Source organism: Odontomachus brunneus, unplaced genomic scaffold (genome assembly GCF_010583005.1).
Source record: "Odontomachus brunneus isolate Ranch 3 - 2012 unplaced genomic scaffold, Obru_v1 Obru_scaffold_010, whole genome shotgun sequence".
Taxonomy (NCBI): domain Eukaryota; kingdom Metazoa; phylum Arthropoda; class Insecta; order Hymenoptera; family Formicidae; genus Odontomachus; species Odontomachus brunneus.
In genome coordinates this window covers 863061-887058 of record NW_022639460.1, presented here as the reverse complement: position 1 = coordinate 887058, position 23998 = coordinate 863061, and the positions used below count along the sequence as shown (strand labels likewise).

The 23998-nt window shown below is 39.1% G+C and overlaps 1 protein-coding gene across 7 annotated transcripts in view; it reads left to right on the top strand.

Annotated features, from left to right (window-relative positions):
* The window catches only part of LOC116840623 (sodium-coupled monocarboxylate transporter 2), a 67880-nt gene that overhangs the window by 22994 nt on the left and 20888 nt on the right, over positions 1-23998 (top strand). The window contains exons 1-4 of one of the 7 annotated variants that reach the window (XM_032807534.1): positions 4201-4253; positions 4418-4483; positions 4973-5164; positions 6028-6289. The exons of 3 other annotated variants lie outside the window; for them this stretch is intronic. The gene's annotated coding sequence lies outside the window, so the exon portion shown is untranslated. Of the gene's footprint in view, positions 1-2628; positions 4254-4417; positions 4484-4972; positions 5165-6027; positions 6290-10522; positions 10723-23998 lie in introns of those variants that run through there. 3 more of the 7 variants (XM_032807533.1, XM_032807536.1, XM_032807535.1) reach the window with 3 other exon arrangements.

Genomic DNA, 23998 nt, shown 5'->3' with positions numbered 1-23998 from the left:
TCTCTCTCTCTCTCTCTCTCTCTCTCTCTCTCTCTCTCTCTCTCTCTCTCTCTCTCTACACCTATCTATCTATCTATCTCTTAGCTCTCCCTCTCCCTGTCCCCTTTCAATCGTTTTGTCCATCCTTCTCGAAGATTAAAGGGCATCGCCGCGGAAGCGGAGCGAAAACTCGACCGGAAATGCGCTAAACCATCGATTTAACACCGACGCACCCACATCGAGCCGCTGATTCGATCGTAGATTACTAAGTTCGGCGGTAGTCTAGTTCCAGTCGACTCTAGTCAGACTGAGTTTGAACTCGGCAAAGTGTACGGCCAGAAACTTGGCTAGCAAACCAGTTACTAATACCGAATTTACTTCGCCACCATCTCACCATCGTTGTAAATCCGCTGTCGGAATGCTGACACAGGTCGTGAGGGCCAACAGAGAGGACCGCCGTATTTCTTCTCTTATCGTGCGAAATTTTGAAAAATCTGTTGTTCTCTTGCTCGGAGCTCGGACCGGTATCCAAGTCGCGCAAACGTCAGAGTCGTCATTTTGTCGGTTCCCGGAATCCCAACAGAGATCAATTTTGAGACTTCTTCATTCGAACATTTATTTAGATGTCTATCCAACCGGATTGAATCGAGAGATCAGCGACGCATAAAAAATTTCGTTATTCTTCTACCTGTTGTGATTATAAATCTTATATTCATAAAGACAAAATATATGCGATATAGGTCCGTATTAATAACCATTACTTGAAACTTATCTTACCTGAGACACTCAGATCTGAATTTATAGTTAAGTATAATACACGTGACATTATATTCGCAATTGTGATTCGCAGCTGAAAACTCACGTTTCTGAAAACTCTAAATTAAAATCTGAGCGTCTCGCTCGAGGCGAGGTTTCAAATAACGACTATTAATACGAATCACAGAGTCGGAGGTTTCCTCTTCCGCATTGCCGAGAAGTGTAACCCTTTCCCTTTTCCTGCGCCCATGAACGTCGATTATTCCTCTTCCGATGAGAACGTATTACTCGCACGCGCTTGACTGTAACGTGGTAAAAATAAAAAAAAGGAAGAGAGAGAGGAGGCAATGGAGGAATTAAAAAATGCTAATTAAACTGGTCGTTAGTGCGCGTCACGTACGATGAATGGGAAAAAAAACGCAAATGAAGATGATTGACGCAATGCTATCGGCCGAGAGATGAATTTAAGATCCATTCTGTGTTCGTCGATTGAGTGTAAACAGGTATACTGATGTAGCGCGGATAAATGAGTGACGAGATAGAACGAAGCATTTATTTATAACGAAAGGAATCATCAAGGTGGCGCGACGTCACGCGACAACAAATTTAACCGGTTCCAAAGGCGTCTTTGGAGATGACTCGTTCGCTTAAAATCGATGCGAAAACAACGCTCTATCTTATGCATGTTCACAAACTGAGAAAAAATTCTTGATGACTCTACACGGATAAAAATACTCTTGAAAATCGTGTTTTGTGGGATATATAAATTATTTCACAGAAATAGATTATTTATTTTACAGAAATATATTTTATATCCCACAAATTAAATTTATATTATTTTTTTCTCAGTATATAATCATGCAAAAATAATTCCCATAAATTATCATCAAGTCAATCATCCTTTTATTGAAATCTACTATAACGTTCGTAACGATAACCTCGTAATCCCAAAAGAGGTGACTGGGACCGGATGTCTCATATATTTCAGAAGTTACAACTTCTCTTGTTTGGTCGTCACAAACATGCCGGTTAATCAGCTGGCGCATTATCGGCAGTTCACGTGAGCATTATTCATTCAATAAGTCCTTCGTTATCTTGCTCATATGTTCACCACGTAGATAAATTAAGCGTGTATTCAGGATCCTCTGACGTAATCTACCAAATTATGTCAATCTAGGAAAGTTACCCGCCCGAAACTCCAGAACCGTAATTTTCCACTAACACTTTCCACGTTTCCACGGCGTGGCAACGGAGCTTAAAGACGTTAGCGTTTGCACACGTGGCGTTTGTACACGTGTTCGCCATGCAGATCAAAATTACCGTTTACACGTTGTACACGTTTTACACGTTGTTACACGCGGAGAAAAAGATTTGGCTGTATCAGCATGAAGTTCGTTTGTAATGAACGAGCCAACGCGTCTCGATTGAAGGAAACGGTATTTCTGAGAATCAAATTTGAGTTGTAAGGACACAAAAGAATTGCATGTCCTTTAATCAAAACGCGTTAGTTAATATTTATCAAATTATCTGATTATATTCATCTACACGTTTAGTTGAGATTATTTATTGTCGAAATTATTATGAAATTATTAAAGCACAGAAAAAAGAATTAACTACACAGAAAAAAAGAATATTCTTGTTTAAAGAATATCTTTTTTGTTGACATTTTAAAAATAAGATTAATGTTAAAATGAAATTATATGGCGTTGAACAAAAACAAATTAGTTTTTAATCAAGACAAATATATTCAAATTATCACAATTATTTTAACAATTATTTAAAATATTACAATATTAATATTCTTGATTATATATTATTAATCTACAATCAAGATGAATATAGTCAAATTAACACAATCGTTTTCTCATATGTAACAATATTGATATTCTTGCTTATAAATGAGAAAAAAGTGTGAATTTACTCAAATCTATATTACAATATTTCGTAGCTACCCTTTAAGTTGTATATATTTAATATGACAGTATAGAGTAATTTGTTGATTAGTCTTTGATAATATGCCAAAGTGAGCGCCTCAATGCGTTTATTTTGACTGTTCCTTTGTTTCTGGAGTAAAGTAGTAGACCCAGGTTGCATTGATAATTATAAATCGATGCTAAAAATTCTCAGATTCTTAAAAACATGCCAAAAGGTGCGAGAAACAATAAAACTGTACAGTTCAGTCTTTGCTGATGTGACTAAAGGCAGGACTCATCGCTCGTAAGGTTCACTTTGGCGTGCTGTCAAACAAAGATTAATTAACCCATCACTCTGTACTGTCATGCATAACCTGATAAAGAATGGCTCTGAAATACGATAATAAATATTCGGTCAAGTTCACACTATCTCTATAATAAGCCACGAACTTTCTGAGAGATCCACGTGTATGTGATATGTTGTGTACGATTTCCAGTACAATTACACACATTGCTAACAATAATTATGCTCATGTCGAAAGCGCGGTCGTTTAGTTTACGCATTCGTTGTCTTTACAACAGCGGCGTATCAGGTTGATGAAATCAACGTCATGTAGACAGTTAGCGCGTGCGTGCGCGATTATCTCCTCGCCGGATCAATTTAACGAAAACTCCGGATTAAAGCGTTGATTAAAGTTTCCCTCAAAAATCGAGTTTGCATTATATAATAAAAGTTGCGCGCCAAACGAGATATCACGCAACAAATTGCATTATCTACAAAATCTTTCAGCGAATGCACGTCGCAGATAACGAAATTTCCAGGCGATACATCGAGAGTCAAAATCTCGCTTGACGTGATATTGAATTACGATCAAATTTTGTGCGTATGAAATCATTCAATTATTATTTGTGGAATGTAGGAAGGGAAGAAGAGGAAGAGAGAGAAAAAATGAAAGAGAGAAAAAGAAAGAGAGAGAGAGAGAGAGATTACGTCTACCACGCAGGATACCTTCTTCGTACACGCAACTTTTCTCTCTCTCATTAATTCCCTTTAAATATCTTTCCGTCTTCATTACTGTGCACACGAAAAAAATCAAGTTGCCATTATCTTCGTCCACTGGAAACCTGCGGTGCGATCGCGGTGCGCGTGTCAACGGAGGGACGCGCGATATTTGTGCGACTCTCACGAGGACGACAACAACGACTGTCGTATCGGTCGTGCGGGAGCGATACGACACGCACGAAGGAACATCGAAGACACGTATAGCTGTGGTCAGTGACCAACCTGCGAACGTTACATCGAACAGTCCGCAAACATGGATATACTCGGCGAGATGCGGTGCGTCGCGCGCGAGACTTGGCCGCGCCATTTCGGTCATTCCGTCGTCCTCTTCGCGACATAACGAACAAAACTAATTAAGGGAAGAAAAACGCGAGTGCACAATATCGAGGCGCGCCGTGTTTTCGCTTCTGGGGCTTACGGTGAACGGGCCCGTGCGGACTCTCGAAATACATCGGTGAGACAACTCGAGGCGAAATACAGGATTCTGAAGAGACGCAAGAGTAATTTATGGGTACTGCAAACGGAGGGATTTTCAGTATGACGTGCGTTCTCATTAGAACTACTCCCCGTTTAATTAAAATTGATTAGATTTACCTCGCGGGCCATTCACGTCCGGTTGAATTTATCTTAATTTAATTTTCAACTAAAATCGTATATTCGGAAAAAAAATTCGAATTACTTAGATTATTTTTGCGGTCCTTTTCAGACGAACTCCCGCCGAAGATTAAAATTTAGTGTTGTTGCAGTACTATAAATCATCGCATCACGCGAGGTGCCTATATTTCATTTATTCGTTTATTTGTTTACATCAATTAATGAAATAACTTTATTGACAAAATTATATAATAAATTCCTTTAATTAACTAATAATTTTCTAACAATTATGTAATTTTCTTAGTATTTATCTTGAGAAGAACAGTGAATACAGAATGGAGAAGTGATCCTTTAAAAATACACTTTTCCTGGAATTTTATTAAAATCGGAATAATATTATAGTTAAAAAATAGAAAAAACTGATTTAGTAGTAGCAAAGTGAATTCCCGAGCCTCTCGAAATTTTGCTCTCGAAATTAATGTTCCATCGTGGGTGTATAAAGTTAAGCGACAAGCTGAATAAATAAAGTTTCTTGCAGTGTATAAGATATATTAATTAAATGATTTTATTAGATAATGTTAGTTTCCGCGTGCACGAAAATTAACAAAATTATCTAATAAAATTATTTGACACAAAATAATAAAACTCATTTTGGTTTCCGGATTAGCGCCGCGTTGTGGGTTTGTTTCCGGAATCAAAAATGAGTATCATGTCCCGCAAATGGACTCAAATATTAGGTTAGAATAATGAAACAATTTGAGTAATTAATAAAATTATTGAAACAATCGGTGGAGTTATATGAAGTGCATCGCACGTACTCCGCGGAAGGAGAGAAAGGCGCACACGAAGGACTTCCTCGGTGAGTCACATTCGTAGTAGGGCTGTGCGATTGATGTACCTCGCGATGCTAACTTTTTTAAGAATCGCAATGAATGCAATATATCACATTACATGATTTTATATCGCAAATATGATTGTAAATCGCGCGCGATTTTATATCGCTAACGCGATTTTTAATCATAAGAGAATCTGAGGCACGATGAGAACCGTAAAATTCAAATGAATATCAAACATATTAAAAATAAATAAATCAACTCTTTCTTCGTATTACTTCAAAAAATTTTATGTTCGCACTATAAGAAAACACAAATTTTACTATGAAAGTATAATTAAAAATGAAAGCATAATGAAGTTAATGTTTTCTTTAAAACATCACTTAATCTTATTATGCTTTCTACGCGGAGCAAAATGGGAGACACTTTGAAATGAATAATTATTGGATAACAAAACTTGTTCATTTCTGAATCATTAATTTTCTAACATTTTTAAAAATTACTTATTAAGATATGCGATATATAATAATGTGTTATTACACGTTCAATTAATTATAATTATTTATTGACATTTTTTTCATAAAACAATAAGACTACCTTTATTTACTTTTTTTATTAAAATATTGATGGTAATAAACATTAAGTTTGGCAATTTTTAGTAATCTTCCGAAACACGTAAAAAAAAATATATATATAAATCATATATAAAAATAAATGCAATTTTTTTTTATATTTTAAGGCTGTTATGATGATATAATTCTATTATGCCTCTAAATGTATAAGTTTGGATTAGATAATATAAAATATGATAGATTATCGTACGTGATTTTTGTACAGATAACTTAAATCACATTCTTAACTAAAATGACAATTGATTTTGAATTTTCAGGCGCAATTTTGCGATAAAAATCCAATTGCATATCGCATTGCGACGAAAGGAAAGTTACAGTGTTCATGACATATCGCAAAATCGCACATAGTCGAACACATTTCGGATGCTCGGCGATTAGATATCGTCGAACACGATGTTCTCGTAGACGTCATCCTGACTCGTTATCAATCACGTGATTATCGGCGGAATCACAACGTGGCGAGAGCGATACCGCACCTGTCGTGCTGCTATTATGTACGCATCGCGCACAGGCAGGCAGGTGAGTGAGTCACGTCCCGAATCACGGCGCGATTTTATGTACAATGGAGTGGCATCTTCGCTATTCACAGCCGCGGACATTTGCATGCTTCGCGTGATAAACGCAGCCGGGAGTCGTTTTAAATTGTTAATGAACGATTATCGCCACGAGTCGAGCGCGCCGTTCATTATACACACACACACACACACACACACACACACATACGCACACATGGGATCTATTTTCAGCTTTTACACCATTATTATTTTCTCGAGTTTGAGCGCGAGACATTAACGTACGACGTTCTTCTCCGCATGCTGCTTCCGCAAATCCTTCTCACAAATCGCTCTCGCGTAAATTGACATACACATTTGTCAACTGCAAGACAACTCGACAAGTCTTATCGCGCAGAGAATTCTACAGGTGTAATGATTTCATCTTTTCCTCAGTGAGTACAATGACACGCCATTGAGAAGTTAAGATCCGACCGCTTTTAATTATTAATAGTTGTCTAATCTGAATTGTCTCATATGAGATAATCAGATATTTATTCGGAGAAGTTATTCCAAGCGTTTTGGCCGAATCAAAAGTCTATTCTCTTTTGCTGAGAAGTAGTATGCATTTATGGGACTCGGAAAAAGAAAACAGCTATACAGCTATACAACTATACAGTTAAGACTTGTTGAGAGAAAACAGGAGTGCAAGCTAAAAAGGAGTACAAAGGAGTCCAGCACGAAAAAGAGTAGACTATACACAGACAAATATTGTTCTACTGCTAAGAAAAGCGACTAATCAGTTCACTTTCTTTCTGTCAATGGTTATCTTCACAACATGGAATATTTTTTTGATAGTAATCTTAAAAAATGTACTTATTAGAAATTTTGAAAAGATTCACTATCATGTACTGAAAAGAAGAATTTATTCTTTTTACGAGAAACTTCTTTTTATAAAACGTTGGTAAAGAAAAAGATGATTCGACTCTCTGTGATAAGCAAACCAAAGTTTTGTTTCAATTTAATATTTTTTATCGAAATTTAACTAAACTTACCGGAATTTAGTATCAACCAAATGTTTAGTAATTACAACGAAAATATTTAATTGCCGCTATGTGGGTCCCGCTTTCTCAACGATACGTATACTTAACAGAAGTAAAAACATGACAATGCCAATCGAATCATATATGTGCCAAATATTTTAGTTCTAAATAACAAAAGTTACAAAAATAATTTTTTTCAGTATGATATGTATCACGTGTTATTTCATAAATATTCTGGTGAAAGTCGTGTGTGTGTGGATTATATCGATAATATACAACATGCGATAAAAACGCTAGTGATAACGGGATAACAGGTGCGTCCGCAGATAATCGTTTCATAAGTCGCGCGCGCGCGACATTAACTCGATGTCAACGATTGTTGGCGATGTTTATCGGTAGCGGGCACGTGATCGACGATCGCACGTCACTAATAATAGATATCGCGTGAGAACGCTTCATCCGATCACGAGTACGCGCGGATCTCCGCAGTTTTGTCGCTACAAGTGCTTATTGAATAAACCTACGCGCCGGCTAATGTATTCATGCTTGTAAAATCGATACGCGTTATTGCGCCTTTCCGATATTTGGGAGATCAAGGCGCCCTTCCCTTTTCTTTTTTAATTAATGAAATATATATAAAAGATAAACAGCCTTCAAAAATCTCAAGCACTCTAAAAAGTATGAAGTGATTACGTGTCAATATTCCTGTGTGTATCCACAATGCTATCTTAATATTCTAATTTGAATTCGATGCGGAAACCTAACTGATGAGTCGATAATTATACCTTTCTTATTACTTATCTCCCATCAATCACACATAAAATTAGTTACCTATCTAACTTGCCTTCTTCGTGCAAATTTTTATTATCGTTAGAATATTATGCTACACTGAAAAAAAAGATTACGACAATTTGGTAATAATTGTCCAGCCTGTGTTATAGATACTAAAATTTAGTACCTATAATACAGGCTGGACAATTATTACCAATTCGTCGTAATCTTTTTTTTCAGTGTAGGATTGTAAATATACTGAAAAAAAGGATTTGGTTGTTGAAACCAAAATTTAGTTAAAGTGGTATCAACGAAATGTTTGGTAATTGCAATTAAAAAATTGAATTGCCGCTATTTTGCTTTGCTTAGTGACTAAGTAAATATATTACTGAGAAAATAAGGCAAAATAGTAGCAATTAAATTTTTTGGTTGCAATTACCAAACATTTGGTCGATCCCATTCTAACCAAATTTTAGTTTTGTCAACCAAGTCAACCAACCTTTTTTCAGTATACATATTGAAAATAGGAAAATACGAAATTATTTCACACTTCTTAGAATTTTTGAGATTTTTTAAAATGCTTTATTTTCTTTTTTAAATTTTTTATTTCGCGTACTTTTTAATTATATACTAAAACCTTTCTTTAAAGTCGGCCAGCAATAAAAGTTTCGTCTTGTATTTCTAGATATTCTCAGATTTTCAAGAAAATAAAATCATCCAACTTTCAAATCACCTGAGCAAACCCGACATGAGCAAACCTGATATGAGCTAAGTAGATAATATCAGCAAACAACTGAACAAGTTGCAGAAAGAATTTCATCTGAATATTTCTAAAGATTCTCGAGTTATCAGGGAATATACACATAAACAAACAGACAAATACAAGACAAACTGAGAATCGTCTTTTGTGGAAGTCGGTTCAAAAGGAGGAAAATAATATTTCAGTCGAATTGAACGTTTTCTTATAACAGGCCTCTCGTTTGCAAACTAATTACTATTTTATTTGCATACTATCCACGACTGAACCAGACTGACTTATTTGTGCACTATAATTTGTCAACCACCATTTTGAATACTCAAGCATATAACGAATGGTTGGCGGCCAGGCCGTTAAAAACAAATTACTGACATTCTGCGCATTTACTGATTGTTCCAAGAAAAATACGGATTGCGAATACTTCCGTAAACTACGAATAAAAAAAATTTCATTATTTAATTACAGTATGAAGCTCCGAGAAGGAGCTTCCGAAAATCTGCTCTTTATCCTGCTCCAATCTTTTTCTCCCTTGAATTGGAACGGCGAGAAATAGAAGAGGTCCCGCTTGGAAATCTACATTTGAAAGCCGATGAAAATTTATCCCGAAGCTGTACGTACCGGCAATATCGACGAGACCGAAATCCCCGCCGGACCTCCTTACGCGTATTGGTGCCGCACGTGCGTGTATATGTGTTATCGTGCGGCCCGTCCCATTGCTCGCCAAAGCAAACAAAAATCGCGAACGACATTCTGTCTCTCCGCCGGTTCTGTCACGGTGACAATCAATTAAACGGCAGAACAGACCTTGTGTGTCGCACGCTCGCAACTCGTGAGTACGGTATATCCCGCGCGCGTGACCACCGTCGACATATTATTTCCGTAAATTTAACAGACCGCTCACATGGCGGCGGCACAAAATACACACGTGGACTGCCGTCACTTAGCTATCTGCCGGCGTAATATTTTTCCAGAAATACCGCTCTCCTCCTCCGTGGAGAACAGCAGAGAGAGAGAGAGAGAGAGAGAGAGAGAGAGAGAGAGAGAGAGAGAAACAATCTTCGCAATTGATATAATACTTTTTGCATGTTAATTACCTCCAGGTAATGGCGGCATATTACATCCATTAAGCTTATCGCGAGAAATTACCGCATGACACAACAAATTTTCAGACGGAAATTTTGGAATGCCGCTAATGAGGCGGCGAACGAGAAAGGAATGCTCATTTACGGAGATACCGCAAACGTTGTGATAATGTTGTTTGAAGTTCGTTTCGTGAACGGTACCGCGCCATCGACGCGGTTCCACTAGTCTAGGTTCCCGAGAGAGATCGGGAACGAGAGAGAGGGAGGGAGAGGAGAGAGACAGGATGAGACAGAGGAAGATAATGAGATGGAAAGAGAAGAAGCGAGCGTCGACGTGAGTATCGGCACGATGGCAAGCGCAAGTATATGCTAATTCGCTCGTTTGTACGTGATGAACCGAAGTCGAAGGTCCAAGGTGTCGAAGGACACAGGGAGAGTAGAGAGAACGGTCGAGTCGATTCGCGAACGCGTTGGGAGAGCGCCTAGGGTCGAAGGGCGTTCGCTGTGAAGTTGCAAGAGCGTCTCTCTCGGGGCGCCGTGGTCGCGTACATATTCGTAGACGAGACTCTGAACGTCTTCACTCGCTCAAGCGCCGTCGCCACGTAAGTAACAACGTGTCAGAACCGTTCCCGCGGAGTGTGTCCACCGAGGTGAGCCCCGTTTTATCAACGACGCGCCGCACTCCAATTTCGCCTCCCGCTGAATCTTCCGTATCGCAGTTGCATACGCGCGCGTGCGCGCGCACACACACACACACACACTCATGCACAGACATATAGATAGATGAGAGAAAGAAAGAAGAGGAAGGGTGAGTGAGTCATAAGTTTGTCATTTGATAAATTCCCTGAACGAAGTTCGAGCGACCTGCCGCAAGGACGCGAATCTCAAGACTCGCCCTTCGCTGCATTTAGCGTTATTGGCTGTAAATAAGCTTACATAGATTCGACGCGACCAGATTTGCAAATCGTATCTTTTCTCGTTAATATCCCAACCGAAACCGGATTTATAGTCGCGAGTAATCGGCAACGACTACATCGGGAATAAATAACAGAAAACGGCACGGGGTGAATCCGTTCGAGAAAGAAAGAATGGAGCAAAGAAAGAGAATCAGGTTCCGTAAAATATCTAGTCTCTCGTGTTTATGTGACTTGGAACCGACTAAAAGCGGACATTAATTTTGTGGAAATCGCGGGACCGCTGCCACATAGCTCTGCCAACTTTTGCAACCGGTATTCTGCTGCATAGTTCGAAGGTTTCGCGTTGTAACGCGTAAAGAAGAAAGAAAAAAAGAGAGGGAGAGAGGAAAGAAAAGAGGGAGAGATAAAGAGCGAAGTAGGAATAAAGAAAACGGGGACTGTCGAATTTAACAGGAAAAAATCAGTCACTAGATTCGTAGATTCGAGCAAAACAAAAAATGCATTATACAAAGTGTCTCGATTGAGAGAGACAGAAAAAGAGAGAGAGAGAGAGAAAGAGAAACGCGAGTCATATTTAGTTGAACGTGTTATTCCAGGTGACTTTGCTCAAACTTTTGCTTCAAGGTAGACTTTTGTCTGCTTAAGTGTAAAGAAGAATTCACACCTTAGCAGAGAAGCAGAAAACGGAGAGGCAGAAGCCAATCAGAACTCGCGCTGGTAGAAAAGCAGAAACTGTCGACTACCACCTAATCACGAGCACGAGTTCTGATTGGTTTCTGCTTTTTTGCTTTCTGCTTTTCTGTCAAGGTGTGAATACGTCCTAACACAAATTGTAAACACAAATACACACAACAGGCCGCGATCGTGAGCAATAATAGCGCGCGCCGTAAATATCGCTTCTCGAAACTTTGATAAACTCCGATTATCCGTGGACGTGCGTGGAATATGTGCCTAAATACAACGATAAATCCCCGACGCCCGGTAACGGAAATGAGAATATATGTATACGCGGAAGCACGGCATGATTTAAATCCGCGCGAGCCAAACGCGCCGGGTGAATTAGGCTAATGGCTCGGCGACTGCGTATCTCTCGCGATGTATATATATATGTGTGTATGTGTGTGCACATTCTCTCTCTCTCTCTCTCTCTCTCTCTCTCTCTCTCCCCTCCCCCTTCCTCCTCAGCTCGCGCGCGAGAGCGGTCGCGCTCTCCCGCCACAATAAATCCGATAAAATCGATGAAATCTGAAGTAGCGCGCGGAACGGGGATTTTCTTGAAGTAGAAGAGAGCGGAGATAGCATAACGTAGGAAAAACCGCCCGTTGCTCGGCGAATTAGCGAGAGCATTGCGTTAAAACGTGCCGCCACTGCAAATCCGCCCGCGCTATCGTCGACATCGAGAAAAAATTCTTGGCACGCTTCGGCTAATGTTCGTTGTGACGGTAACTGGATATTCGGCCGAGAAGTGTCCCTTCTCTCTCCTTCTCTTTCTCTCTCTCTCCCTCTCTCCTTCTCTCTCTTTCTCCCCCTCTCTCACACTCTCCGTCTCTGTCTCTCTCACTCTTCGTACGCGGCTCACAGAACCGGAACGATATAATCCGGAACGATGTAATCCGGAAGCGCACGATCGGTCGCCAAGCGGCAATTATCACCCGTTCGATCTATTCAGCCCGACGTATTTATCCCGCCAGCGATTAAAGCGAGTACATTTTTATTACTGGGATGATTTACGACGACCACACAGGCCGCTCCCGTCGGCTCAATGAACGAGTGTCTGCGCCTTGGCGTTTGCAAATTTCCTCCTAGCTCGCGATAGCCCCGAGGCGAATGCGAGTGGCGGGAGACAATTCAAGCTGCAGACCGATCAAGCGTGTTTACCGAGCGCTTCGTTTCGCGATTCGCGGAAGTAATAACGCGCGTTCCCGCTGGAAGTCCGTTCGATGATTTACATCCCGGTGCGACGATGACAGGCGACACACCTGACAGCCGAATGAGAATGCAGTCTCGCGACTGCATTACCCCGTTCGCGCATCTCTTCGCTTCGCCTCTGGATGCGTTCGGGGAGCACGCTACTAACGCTACCGCGTTTTTCTATCTTTATCGTTCTTTAGATATACAACAACAATAGAATGACACGGTAGCGCTGAATAGCGCTAATAGCGAGCTCCCCGAACGCACCTTCTGTCAAACGCGCGAATCGACCTCAACGTATTCGCTACCCCTGCGCCATATATATGTGACAGCGAAAATATATCCTTCTTTCCCTCATCTCCACGCGTTATCAAACCAAGTTCGTTTCGCGCGATTACGGACGAAAAGAAAAAGAAAAAATACAAAACTGTGGCCTATGGGGAGGGTTTCCCAAATAAACGCGCGCGCGTCCGTACATATGACGGGGAATTGTTTCCTACGTCCACGTTTATCAAATCATGTTCGTTTTGCGCAATTACGTGAGAAAAACGCGAGACGCCCTGAGGCAGCTTCTTCAAATAAACATATGTGACAACATTCACTGTTTTTCTTCGCGTTATCAAACTATTAAATTTGTTTTACACAATTACGTAAAAAAGAGGAAAAAATATATGAGGTCGTTTGTGGGGATGGTTTCTCAAACAAATACATGTGTGACTGCGAAAAGCACTTCTCTATGCCACGCAATCAAATTATGTCCATTTTACACAATTATAAAATATACAAGATAATCTATGGGGAGGGTTACTCAAATAAACATGTGCGAAAGAATCTTTTGTTGCGTTATCAAACTATCTCTGTTTTACTTAATTACATAAAAAAGAAGGAACAAGAAATGATCCATGGGAATTTACTTAGGACATTCTCTAAATAAATATGTGCGACTGCGAAAATGTTTTTCATGTCCACGTTATCAAACCAAGTTTGTTTTATATGATTAAAAAAAAGAAAGAATTACGAGATAGTCTATGGGGAGAACTCCGCAAATAAATATATGTGTGACTAAAAAATTTTCTTCCACATCCACGTGTTATCAAATTGTGTCTGTTTGCATAATTGCGTAAAAACATAGCTAAATATACGCATGATAGCGAAAAATTATTTTCTACATATACGTTATCCAGCCAAGTTCGTTTCACGCAAGTTAAAAAGAGAAAAACGCGAGAAGTGGTCTTTGAAAAGGGTTGGCCGAATAAAGTGGCTATTGGCGAACGCGTTAATCGACGACAGTGCGATCCACGAGCTTACGCCAGGAGAACATCATACCTGGCACTTGTTAAGAAAATACGAAACGCATCTGGCGTCGTAACTCTCGTTACTTAAAAACTTGTTCCGCGCGACATGCACGTAGAATCTCTCCCTGTGGGTCGCGAGTCGTTATTTATCGCCGGTGTTTTCTTGCTCAGAGCAAGCAAAAGCGAGCGCTTGGTTTTGTCGATACCGATGCCACGAAGAATAGAATCCATCTGCCCAGATAGAGGATTATCATGACGATCGATGATGGGAAACTTCACAATTCTTTTAATCGCATTTATGGAATAAATGTACTCTGTTGAATTACTGATTAATTTTACGTCATACGCAATAATGTAAATTTTTTGTTGTATCAATGCAGCAATAAATTTACTAAAAGTTACACTCAGATTTTCATGTTATATTCACATGACATACCGTTTGGGGCAAAGCTTGATTATTTTCTTTTTTATTTCTATATTATTCTATGTGATAAATATGCCAGTACAATCTGATTAATCATTAAGAACTCAACGTTGCCGAATTTCGTGACTTAATATACTTAAAGTTGCTCTACGTGGTTTGTTCAAAAAGTATGTGGCCTAATACAAAGATAGCGAATTTGCCTAAATCTCTATATTACCATATATTTCAGAACTACTCTTTATTAAGTTAAATATGATAGTATAGAGTGATCCGTCAATTAGTCTTTGTTTAACAATGCGCCTAACTGAATTCTACGAACGATGGGTCCTGTATTTAGTCATACGAGCAAAGACTGTTTTATTGCATTTTGCACCTTTTGGCATGACTTTGCCACAATCTAAAGAACTTTTAGCACGACTCATAACTATCGACGTAACCTGAGTCTACTACTTCACTCCAAAAACAAAGGAAAAGTCAAAACAATAAACGTACAGAAACAGTCGTTCACTTTAGCACACTATCAGAGACTAATCAATAAATCACTCTATACTGTCATACTCAACTTAATAAAGAGTGACTCCGAAATACGGTAATCAAGATCAACCGAATTCACGCTACTTCTATATCAGGCTACGTACTTTTTGAACAACCCACGTAAAACTGACATGCATCAATTTATCGGGGTGTCCGCTTAGATGGCAGCGCTGTTACCCGCCACTTGGCCCCTGAAACTCTCGACTAGTCGATGGAAAATTTCTCAGATTCATCAGCGATACATCACAGTGTCAGCGCGGTTCTACTCGATGTTGAATTAAATATGCGCGGTCAAGGATGCGAGGCATCTTCACCGAGTTACACGTCGCCATCTTGAAGTTTACACTCTCCCCGCTCAGTTTGCTTACGCGATTAATCATCACTGTTAAGGCACCCAGAATAATCGCAGAACTTTGCGTTTATCAGCTACGCATGCAAGAAAGAGAGTACATGTATAAAATGAAGAGATGGTCATGGTTCTTGCATGACTTCGCCGTTAATCGCGTATTACGAAATTTTATCAGATTAGTCATTATGTCATTGTGTCCAAGTGTTTCCGTTACGTTTATTGTTTTGATTTTTCCTTTGTTTTTGGAGTGAAGTGGTAAACTCAGGTTACATCAATGGTTATGAATCGGTGCTAAAAGTTTTTCAGATTGTGGCAAAGTCATGCCAAAAGATGCAAAATGCAATGAAACTGTCTTTGCTCGTGTGACCAAATACAGGACCCATCGTTCGTAGAATTCAGTTTGGCGCATTGTCAAACAAAGACTAATTGACGGATTACTCTATACTATCATATTTAACTTAATAAAGAGTAGTTCTGAAATATACGGATGAGTAGTTATGAAATATACGGAGATCCTTCTATTCCTTCCTTCCTTTTACTCCCGGTGATATCTCCCGATGTATTGGACCAATACTCGAGATTACATGAGACATATGAGAGTCAGCATGCCTCTCTATTTTACGACTAACACGCGGATCGTGTAGCAATAGACCGGTAAAAAAAGCGTAAAAGTTTGGCGAAATTTTAGTTCGCTTTCACGACGTTGTGAAGCGCGACTCTCCCGATGCGCTTCTCGTGCGGTTTTTTGTATTTTTGCGATTTGATTTATCACGTCCGGTGATTTATTATGCTTACGGCCACAGAACGCTGACGGGAGGAGTCGTATCCTGTGGTCGAGCAGTTAAGATCGGTGAGTATTGCGTGAGTCTCGGACACGCCGACCGAGGACGCTGTTGCTGCCCGTCGCGGCGCCGCAGATGGTTCCTACGTGGATAAATAATATAACGAGGAAAAAAGGAAAAGAATATACACACACACACATACATACATACACCGGCGAGCCGGCACCCCGGCGGAGTTTTATCGGCTGTTTGTTGCATCGGCGGAATATTTAAGCGCGGTCACATGACCAGTCTCGTGACGGTGCTCTTTACTTTTTCGTTATTTATGCTCGACGACGCGGCAAACAAGTTTCCCGACTGAGTCACAAAATAATTACGACGCCGGAAGCTATTATTACGCTTAATTCCGTCATTACATTTCATCATCGGAACAGAGATAATTCTCTCTCATCAACTTCGCCGCAATATAAACCCATTGATTCGCCGTCGACAATGTAAAAAGAACAATTTCATCGGCATTGACCGTCCGTTTACGAGCCGCTTCGACGAAGGAAACGTGTTGATATCAATTACATGTGCATCATCTTCAATTATTACTTACGTAAGATCCGCTTGTAGAAAAAAAATTTATGTATGTGAATCTCTATGAATCAGCTAAACAAACTGATATTAACTATGAATTGAACGAGTTGTATCTGTCTCTCTCTCACTCTCTCCCTCTCTCTTACTCTATCATTTCTCTCTTTCTTTCCATCGCAAACGCAGCACGTACCCCAAGTAGAAAATTGCGGTGAGTTCTAACAGATTAAAAATGTGATGTTTCAAACATACGATTCTAAGTGGAGAATACAAAGTTTCCCCAATACACTGCAAATTCAAATGTTATTTTTAAACACATCAACTTTTTTTGTATGTTTCAGTCCCTTCCAATATCGTTTGTAACACGTTTAATTATTATAATCTAATACTTTTAAATATATAGCGCGATTTAAAACGTAAGAAGCGTATAATAATAGAGATTCAACATAACATGTTTGAATTTGCAGTGTATTCTTTCTAGTCACCATTTTGCACTAAAACTCCTATATAGAAAATTTCCTGAGTTTTAATTGGAATCCATTCTTTTTTTCCAAAATAATGGTAGATCCCGTCGATTCCAATTAGATTCCAGAAATTTTCTATAGCTGGGATAAAAAAATTCCATTTCTGTGCGAAATATGATTTTTTTGTGTAAAATCGAAATATAAATATAATATGGAGATTCGCGTTTTTTTAGTCGGTCTCTATGTGAAAATTTTTTAAACATTTCATATCAGATTACCCAAACTTGTTCTAAATACATGCATCGCGATACCAATTGAGAAAATCTCACTTTTACCACCAATCGTGGGACAAATTCAGACATTCTAATTGGGACCTATGCTGCATAAAAATCTTAGGAAATTTATGCAGGAAACGATCAGATTCCGCCACGGGTAGGGCGGAAACGCGAAAGGCCAACTTGAACACACACAACGCGACTATTCGGAATATTAAGCCGTGCAGCCCGTGACCCGAGATCAGAAAGTCGCAAAATAATGGGACACGCAGCCCCGTGAAGCTCGTTTCGCTCGAGTTGGCCGCAACCTCGTCGGGTGCATCGTTTACGGCACATTTAGCCGCAATTCTCTCGCGCTTGACTGGCCCGCGGTTGCACCAATGTGTGCCCAACCGTTCATAGGACCAGCGGCGCGACACGAGCGCACCTTACCGATTCCTTCAGCTAGCAGCGCGCGTTAAATCGCGCAGCCCAGCCGCTCTCGTCATCCGCGGTAACGAACGTCAGAGCGTGAGTTCCGGTTTCGCAAGAAACACACCTATGAGGAAAAGAAGACAAAGTCGAAAGTCCACACGCTAAAAAGGAACTCTCTAGAGAACGCGAACGTACACGCACTCGCGAAACGAGAACAAACGTCGTGTCGGCCGCGGGAGTGGCAAAAGCGCGATCCTACTGGAAAAACGCGGGCGAAATGTGGAAGGAGCTGTCATATGCTAGGGGAAAAGAGGGGCAGGAAAGTGAGCTAAAAGCGATACGGAAAATAGAGCCGGGGCGAAAGGGAGCAGAGAATGAGAGGACCAGACAAAGAGAGAGAGAGAGAGAGAGAGAGAGAAAGAGAGAAGAGAGAGAAGGGAGGATCGCGAATCCATTGTTTCCAAGTGCGATACAATGGATTCTCGGTTGTGTTAGCTCTACCAAGGCTGGCACTTCATTGGCCACTCGCGTTAACGCGTACACCATCCGGCCGAGTCCTCGTTGTTGTTTTGCGCACGAAACGCATATCGCGTAAATGTGTACATTGTGTACTCAGTATTGTTCCGCGTTGAACGAACCATTGCCACGGGATAAGAAACGAAGTTGGACGGAGGACGGTGGAAAATGGAAAGTGGTCCCCGGCGTGGCGTAGTCCGCGGAGGAGTTGCTGCGAAGGAGCGCGGGAAGTGGGGGAGGAGAGCGCATAATTCGCCTCGCAATTTTGTAAATCTTTGCGGCAGCTCGCCGGCTCGCGAACGAGAGTAGAGTATTGTTCGGCCGCGACGTCAAAGGCGCTCGCTGCTGCGTCCATAAGGCTTAATTGTCGTTCGCCCTATGCCGTATATACAGGGTGTCCGACACCAATACGTCCGCATGTATCCAGACAAAACTCATCAAACTAGACGCGAGAGTACTATACCGTTTTGCAAACGATTGACTATTTTTTGTGAGATATTAACTATATAAAATAATCTATAATTATAGAAAATTATATATATATATATATATAATTATAGAAAAATAATTATGTATATAATTATAGAAAATCAGGAAGAAGAAGAGAGAGAGAAAGAGAGAAAGAGAGGAGTGGATGCGCGTGATACTATAGAGCTTTTTAAGCAAAGTCTCATGCAAAACATCTGAATCTACTGACAATCTGTTGATAACGGCGGCTGCACTGAGAAAAATAGTTAATGTCATTAAAATTATTGCAATATTAGTATTAGTCGACGAAAAGTTTCTTTGACTAAAATAATTGATAAATCAAAATTAATTAATTTTTAGTATATAATCGCGAATAATTTCATCGATGGATGAAATTAATTATTAACCACTGTATAATTATTGCCATCAACGTTTTATTAATAATTAATTTCATAAGTCGATTAATAGTTAATTTTATTTGTCGATAAAATTATTTATAATTTTATATGCAACAATTTTATTTAATTTCAATTATTTATTCATCGATTATTTTAATCAAAGAAGATTACAATCGATATTTTAAATATAAAAACATATTAAATATAAATATATAAACGTGACGTATGCCTAACACACTGAATTATAATTGTTTTTGGCGCCAACTATATCTTCTTCTCGTTTTGTTAAAAAAAGAATGGTAATATACATGTAAAGTTATCGTTAACATTTATTACATACATGATTTTCTCGACTGTAATTCTTTCTCATCGGGATCATTGCAAATATTAGATACTTTTTACTATGCGTAATACTGAACAATGAAGAGTCATGCAATGTAATTCTAAAATTAACGTCTTCGTTGTCCATTGTCGTATCCTCACCGCTATCAAGAAATTGTTAAAGGATTCAGACACTTTGCACTTTTCAGAGGTTTTTTACAATGAGATCATCCCATTGTGTCGCACCGTTCATTTACCAATTTTCTATAATACATATCTCAAACATCATCGTGGTTATTCACAGAATGGTAAAGAACTTCACCGTTCAATTTTCTGTTGAATTAAACTATCTGCACACGAAAGGACGCACGCGTTGCGCCAACACCCTGTATATGTACGCGCATATAGTGTGTCCGTTCACTCTCTTCGTAGGACCAGTCACCGTAGTCTGCCGCGTATAAAGAGGAAACAAGAATCGATTTCCGTTCCGACGAAAAATTCAGATGCCTCCGTCCTTCTCCCGCGCGCTCTTCCCTTCCATCATTGCTCGCAGGCCTTTTATCAGTTACGCGGCCGTTACGTTAACTTCGAGGAAAATACGAGACACCTGTATTTGAGCGAGTGTAAAAATTCCACGAAAAGCGGCACATTCCATATCGACGATCGAACATTAAGAAACCCGCGGCAAACACGGACGCCCGTTTGACATTTCGCGAGAAAGAGAAAGAGGAGTGGAATGACGTAATCGCAAATCTGGTAAATGTTCCGCTAATGCCTGGAAAGGAGATTGTAGCTACCGGCGATTATTAAGTCTCACCGAGCTCCGGTGGTGGTCCATTATCAACGCTAATTAACATTTGTCGTAAACAGTTTTATCCGAGTTGGTGAATTAACGGCGGTAATTACCGTGGCGAATGACTAAAGAGATCGCACCGTTACGCGAGCGCGTTTCCTTCACGTTCTGCGCCCGTGTGTATGTGTTGTATACACACACATACGGTGGACGTGAGCGTGCGTTAGAATTTTGGTATTTCGTGGGAAGGCGATCCGATCATACTTAGCTTAGTTCGCACGGGGTGAGTATCCTTTGTCCAAGGAAATTCCCGTATTAACCGCTCCTTACGAACTAAGCGGGATTTTAAAGGGAGCGTCTCGTTGCAATAAACGCGCGCGCGCTTCGACACCACCGAGGGAAACTTCGGGACGTTGCGAGACGATCACGCGATTACAAGCGCGTGATCACCGTCGAACTTTTCGACACAACGACGTTGTTATCCCCCAGATAGGCTTTCGTGATCATCACAATGTGAGACAATCGAGAACTCTGCAAGTTTCTTAATTATATTCATGAGAGAGTCAAATAGACTGCGTTGAATTCATCATTAAACTCACATCATTCAACATTAAATTGTAAATTTTTTGTAAATTTTTCGTTATGCACCTGTAAATTTACTGAAAATTGCACTCAGATTTTCATAATATATTTTGCATGATTGCGTTATTGTTTCGATTGTTATTTGCACGTTATTCTATTCGTATTTCATCGTTCTATGATAAATGAGCGCCATATGAACCACTCATTAAAAATACAACTTTTACAAATCGAATAATAAAGTTCTCAGAGAGACTTTTGTTATTACAATGTGAGACAAATTTATATTATTGTATAATGCAAATTTAATAGTTATTTAATTAAATGTCTTGTAAATGTAATTTAAAAAATTACAGAGTATCTATTATCGATTGCCTCACATCGTAGTGATAAATATCTCTTTGAAAACTGACCAGACAGAAAGATGTGAGACCAATGATAATAGATACACTATAAGTTTTATAATTTTTATAATTCCACGTAATTGTATAAATATCATATGAACCACTTCTAAGAGATACAACTTCTACAAATTGATATAATTAATAAAATTCTCATATAGATTTTCTTGATTATCACGATGTAAGACAATCGATGATAGATAACTATATAATTTTTTAAATTACATTTACGAGACATTTATGAAATAATTATTAATTTTATATTATCGCATAATAATATAAATTATACAATAATATGAATATAATAATATGAATATAATAGTTATTTCATAAATGTCTCGTAAATGTAATTTAAAAAATTAGAGTATCTATCATCGATTGTCTCACGTCGTGATAATCAAGAAAATCTATCTGAGAATTTTACTAGTCGATTTGTAGAAGTTGCATCTCTTAGGAGTGGTTCATATGATATTTATATAATTACGTAGAATTAAATAAAATAGAATTTATACTAAAAAAAGTATGAAAAGAATAATTAAAAGAATGAAAAGAATAATTAAAAGAATGATTCATACTAAAGAAGTATGAAAAGAATGGTCAAAATTTGATAAGGAAACATGAAAAGAATGATCAAAATTTGTTAAGGAAATACGAAAAGAATGATCAAAATTTGCTGAAGATGTTGAGCAAAATACAATATAAAAATCGGACTAATTTGATAAATTTGTTACTGTATCGATATAACAAAATATTTATATCATCTGTATGACGGAAATTTAATGACTAAGTCAATACAATGTGTTAGCCTCATAAATTTAATAGAAAAATTCGTGGAATTTCCATCATCAATTGTCGTGATAATCGTGAAAGTCCATCTGAATGGGTCAGTATTTCGAGAGGACGAATGTATCGGTCTCTTTGGAAATTCACGAACTTGATTGCGCACGTACGCGGCACAGCAGAAACATAATTTGCTGCTGCCGACGTTGCGCATAAATCATATCGTAATCAATAATATAATGGAATGTATTTCCGCATCGATATATTATTAATTCGCGCAGCTTATGTGTCATCGCGCAACGGGCCGTTCGCGCGATTTCGCGTCTCGCGTTCATATATCGTTAAGCGCCACGGGGAGGTCGTGCAGTTACACGTACAGCTATTGTTAATTGCGTCGTTAAAATGTCTCGGCTCGCGCCCGTAGAGATCGGTGTCGACGGGCCCGTGGAGATCAAAATACCCTAGGCGTTTGTTATTGCGATTACTTCGCCGATTAAGCAGAGTTCTCTTCGTTTATCGTCGCACGTGTCGCTTAAATTGACATTAAGTATCGCGACGTTGTATCGTGCTTAAGTTCGAACAAGGCTACGTAGCGAAATGATATAGGGATCAAGTGATATAATCACGTGCTTCTCATTTCTGTATTAATGGAAGAGTATGCAATCTTTATTTCTCTTTCATTCTCTCTCTCTCTCTCTCTCAATACTTCTCTCTCTATTCGATTATCTATCTATCTCGTCTAGTTGATGAAATGAGAAATGTTGCAACGGGGCTGTTTTTCTCTTATCTACATCAAATCTTTGGCACTTTATGTTGGTCAAGCAATCTAAATCGTAAATGTTTCGGGGAAAAAAAGATATTTTTATGACAAACAAATGTCTTTACTGCTAAAGGATGGCGCTCACTACGGCTTACTCTTATCCGATAATCCGGGAATTCCAATCTATAGATATTCTTTTCTAGTTTATAAGTATTACACAAACTTTCTGTGTGTTTAAGAAAAAAAGGTAAAAACGATCAAGATATATTTTTATACCATTTATAGGGAAAAATATCTTTTTTTAGATATATTTTGATTTCTTTCACGTAGTCTTGCATTAATCCTCACTTTTTCCTTTCGCCATAGATCTGATTAAAACACTAACCATAGCAAGAGAGCACAAAGTGGAATTTGTGGAAACTACGTCAAACGGATCAAAATATATTTCAGAAGTAGGCTTTTCCCTAGAAATGTTATAAAAATATGAATCTTGCGTATTGCAATTACTTGTTTTCCATTGTTTTTACCTCTTCTTCTTAAACATTAAAAGCAGAAATTTACAGATTATACTTACAGATTATAAACCGATAAAATTTCTGAATTATCTGACGGGATGGACGTGGTGAGTGCACCCTCGGGCAATAAACTATTCTATAGCCAGTAAGAGATAATTTTTTTTTTTTTAGCATTCAAGGCTTCCACATATTAGTGTTATCGTGTACGTATGTACGCGTATACATTATCATTTCCTTCCAAAAATAGCCGGCAATATGATGCGTTCGGCAGTGAACTGAAAGATGTCAAATTTTAAAGTCGTTATCGCGTTAGAAATGCACGTATACACGACACGATTTCCCATCAAAGCGACGTTCACGAACGAATCGTTGCGGCGCTGATTCTTTTCCTCAGCAATGTTTCCGAATCCAGAATCCCCGCAACGCGTCAGTCTCGTCGATTTATTTACCGGGAATAAGCGACGACAAGCCCGTAAATCAATCACGCGCGACACACCGTACCAATTAATTCCGATCGCGCCCCGGTAACAAGTCTCGTGGAAAAAGTGTTAACCACTCACGTAGAAATCCCTATCTCTCTCTTCCTCTTTTCCTCACTCCCCCCCCCCC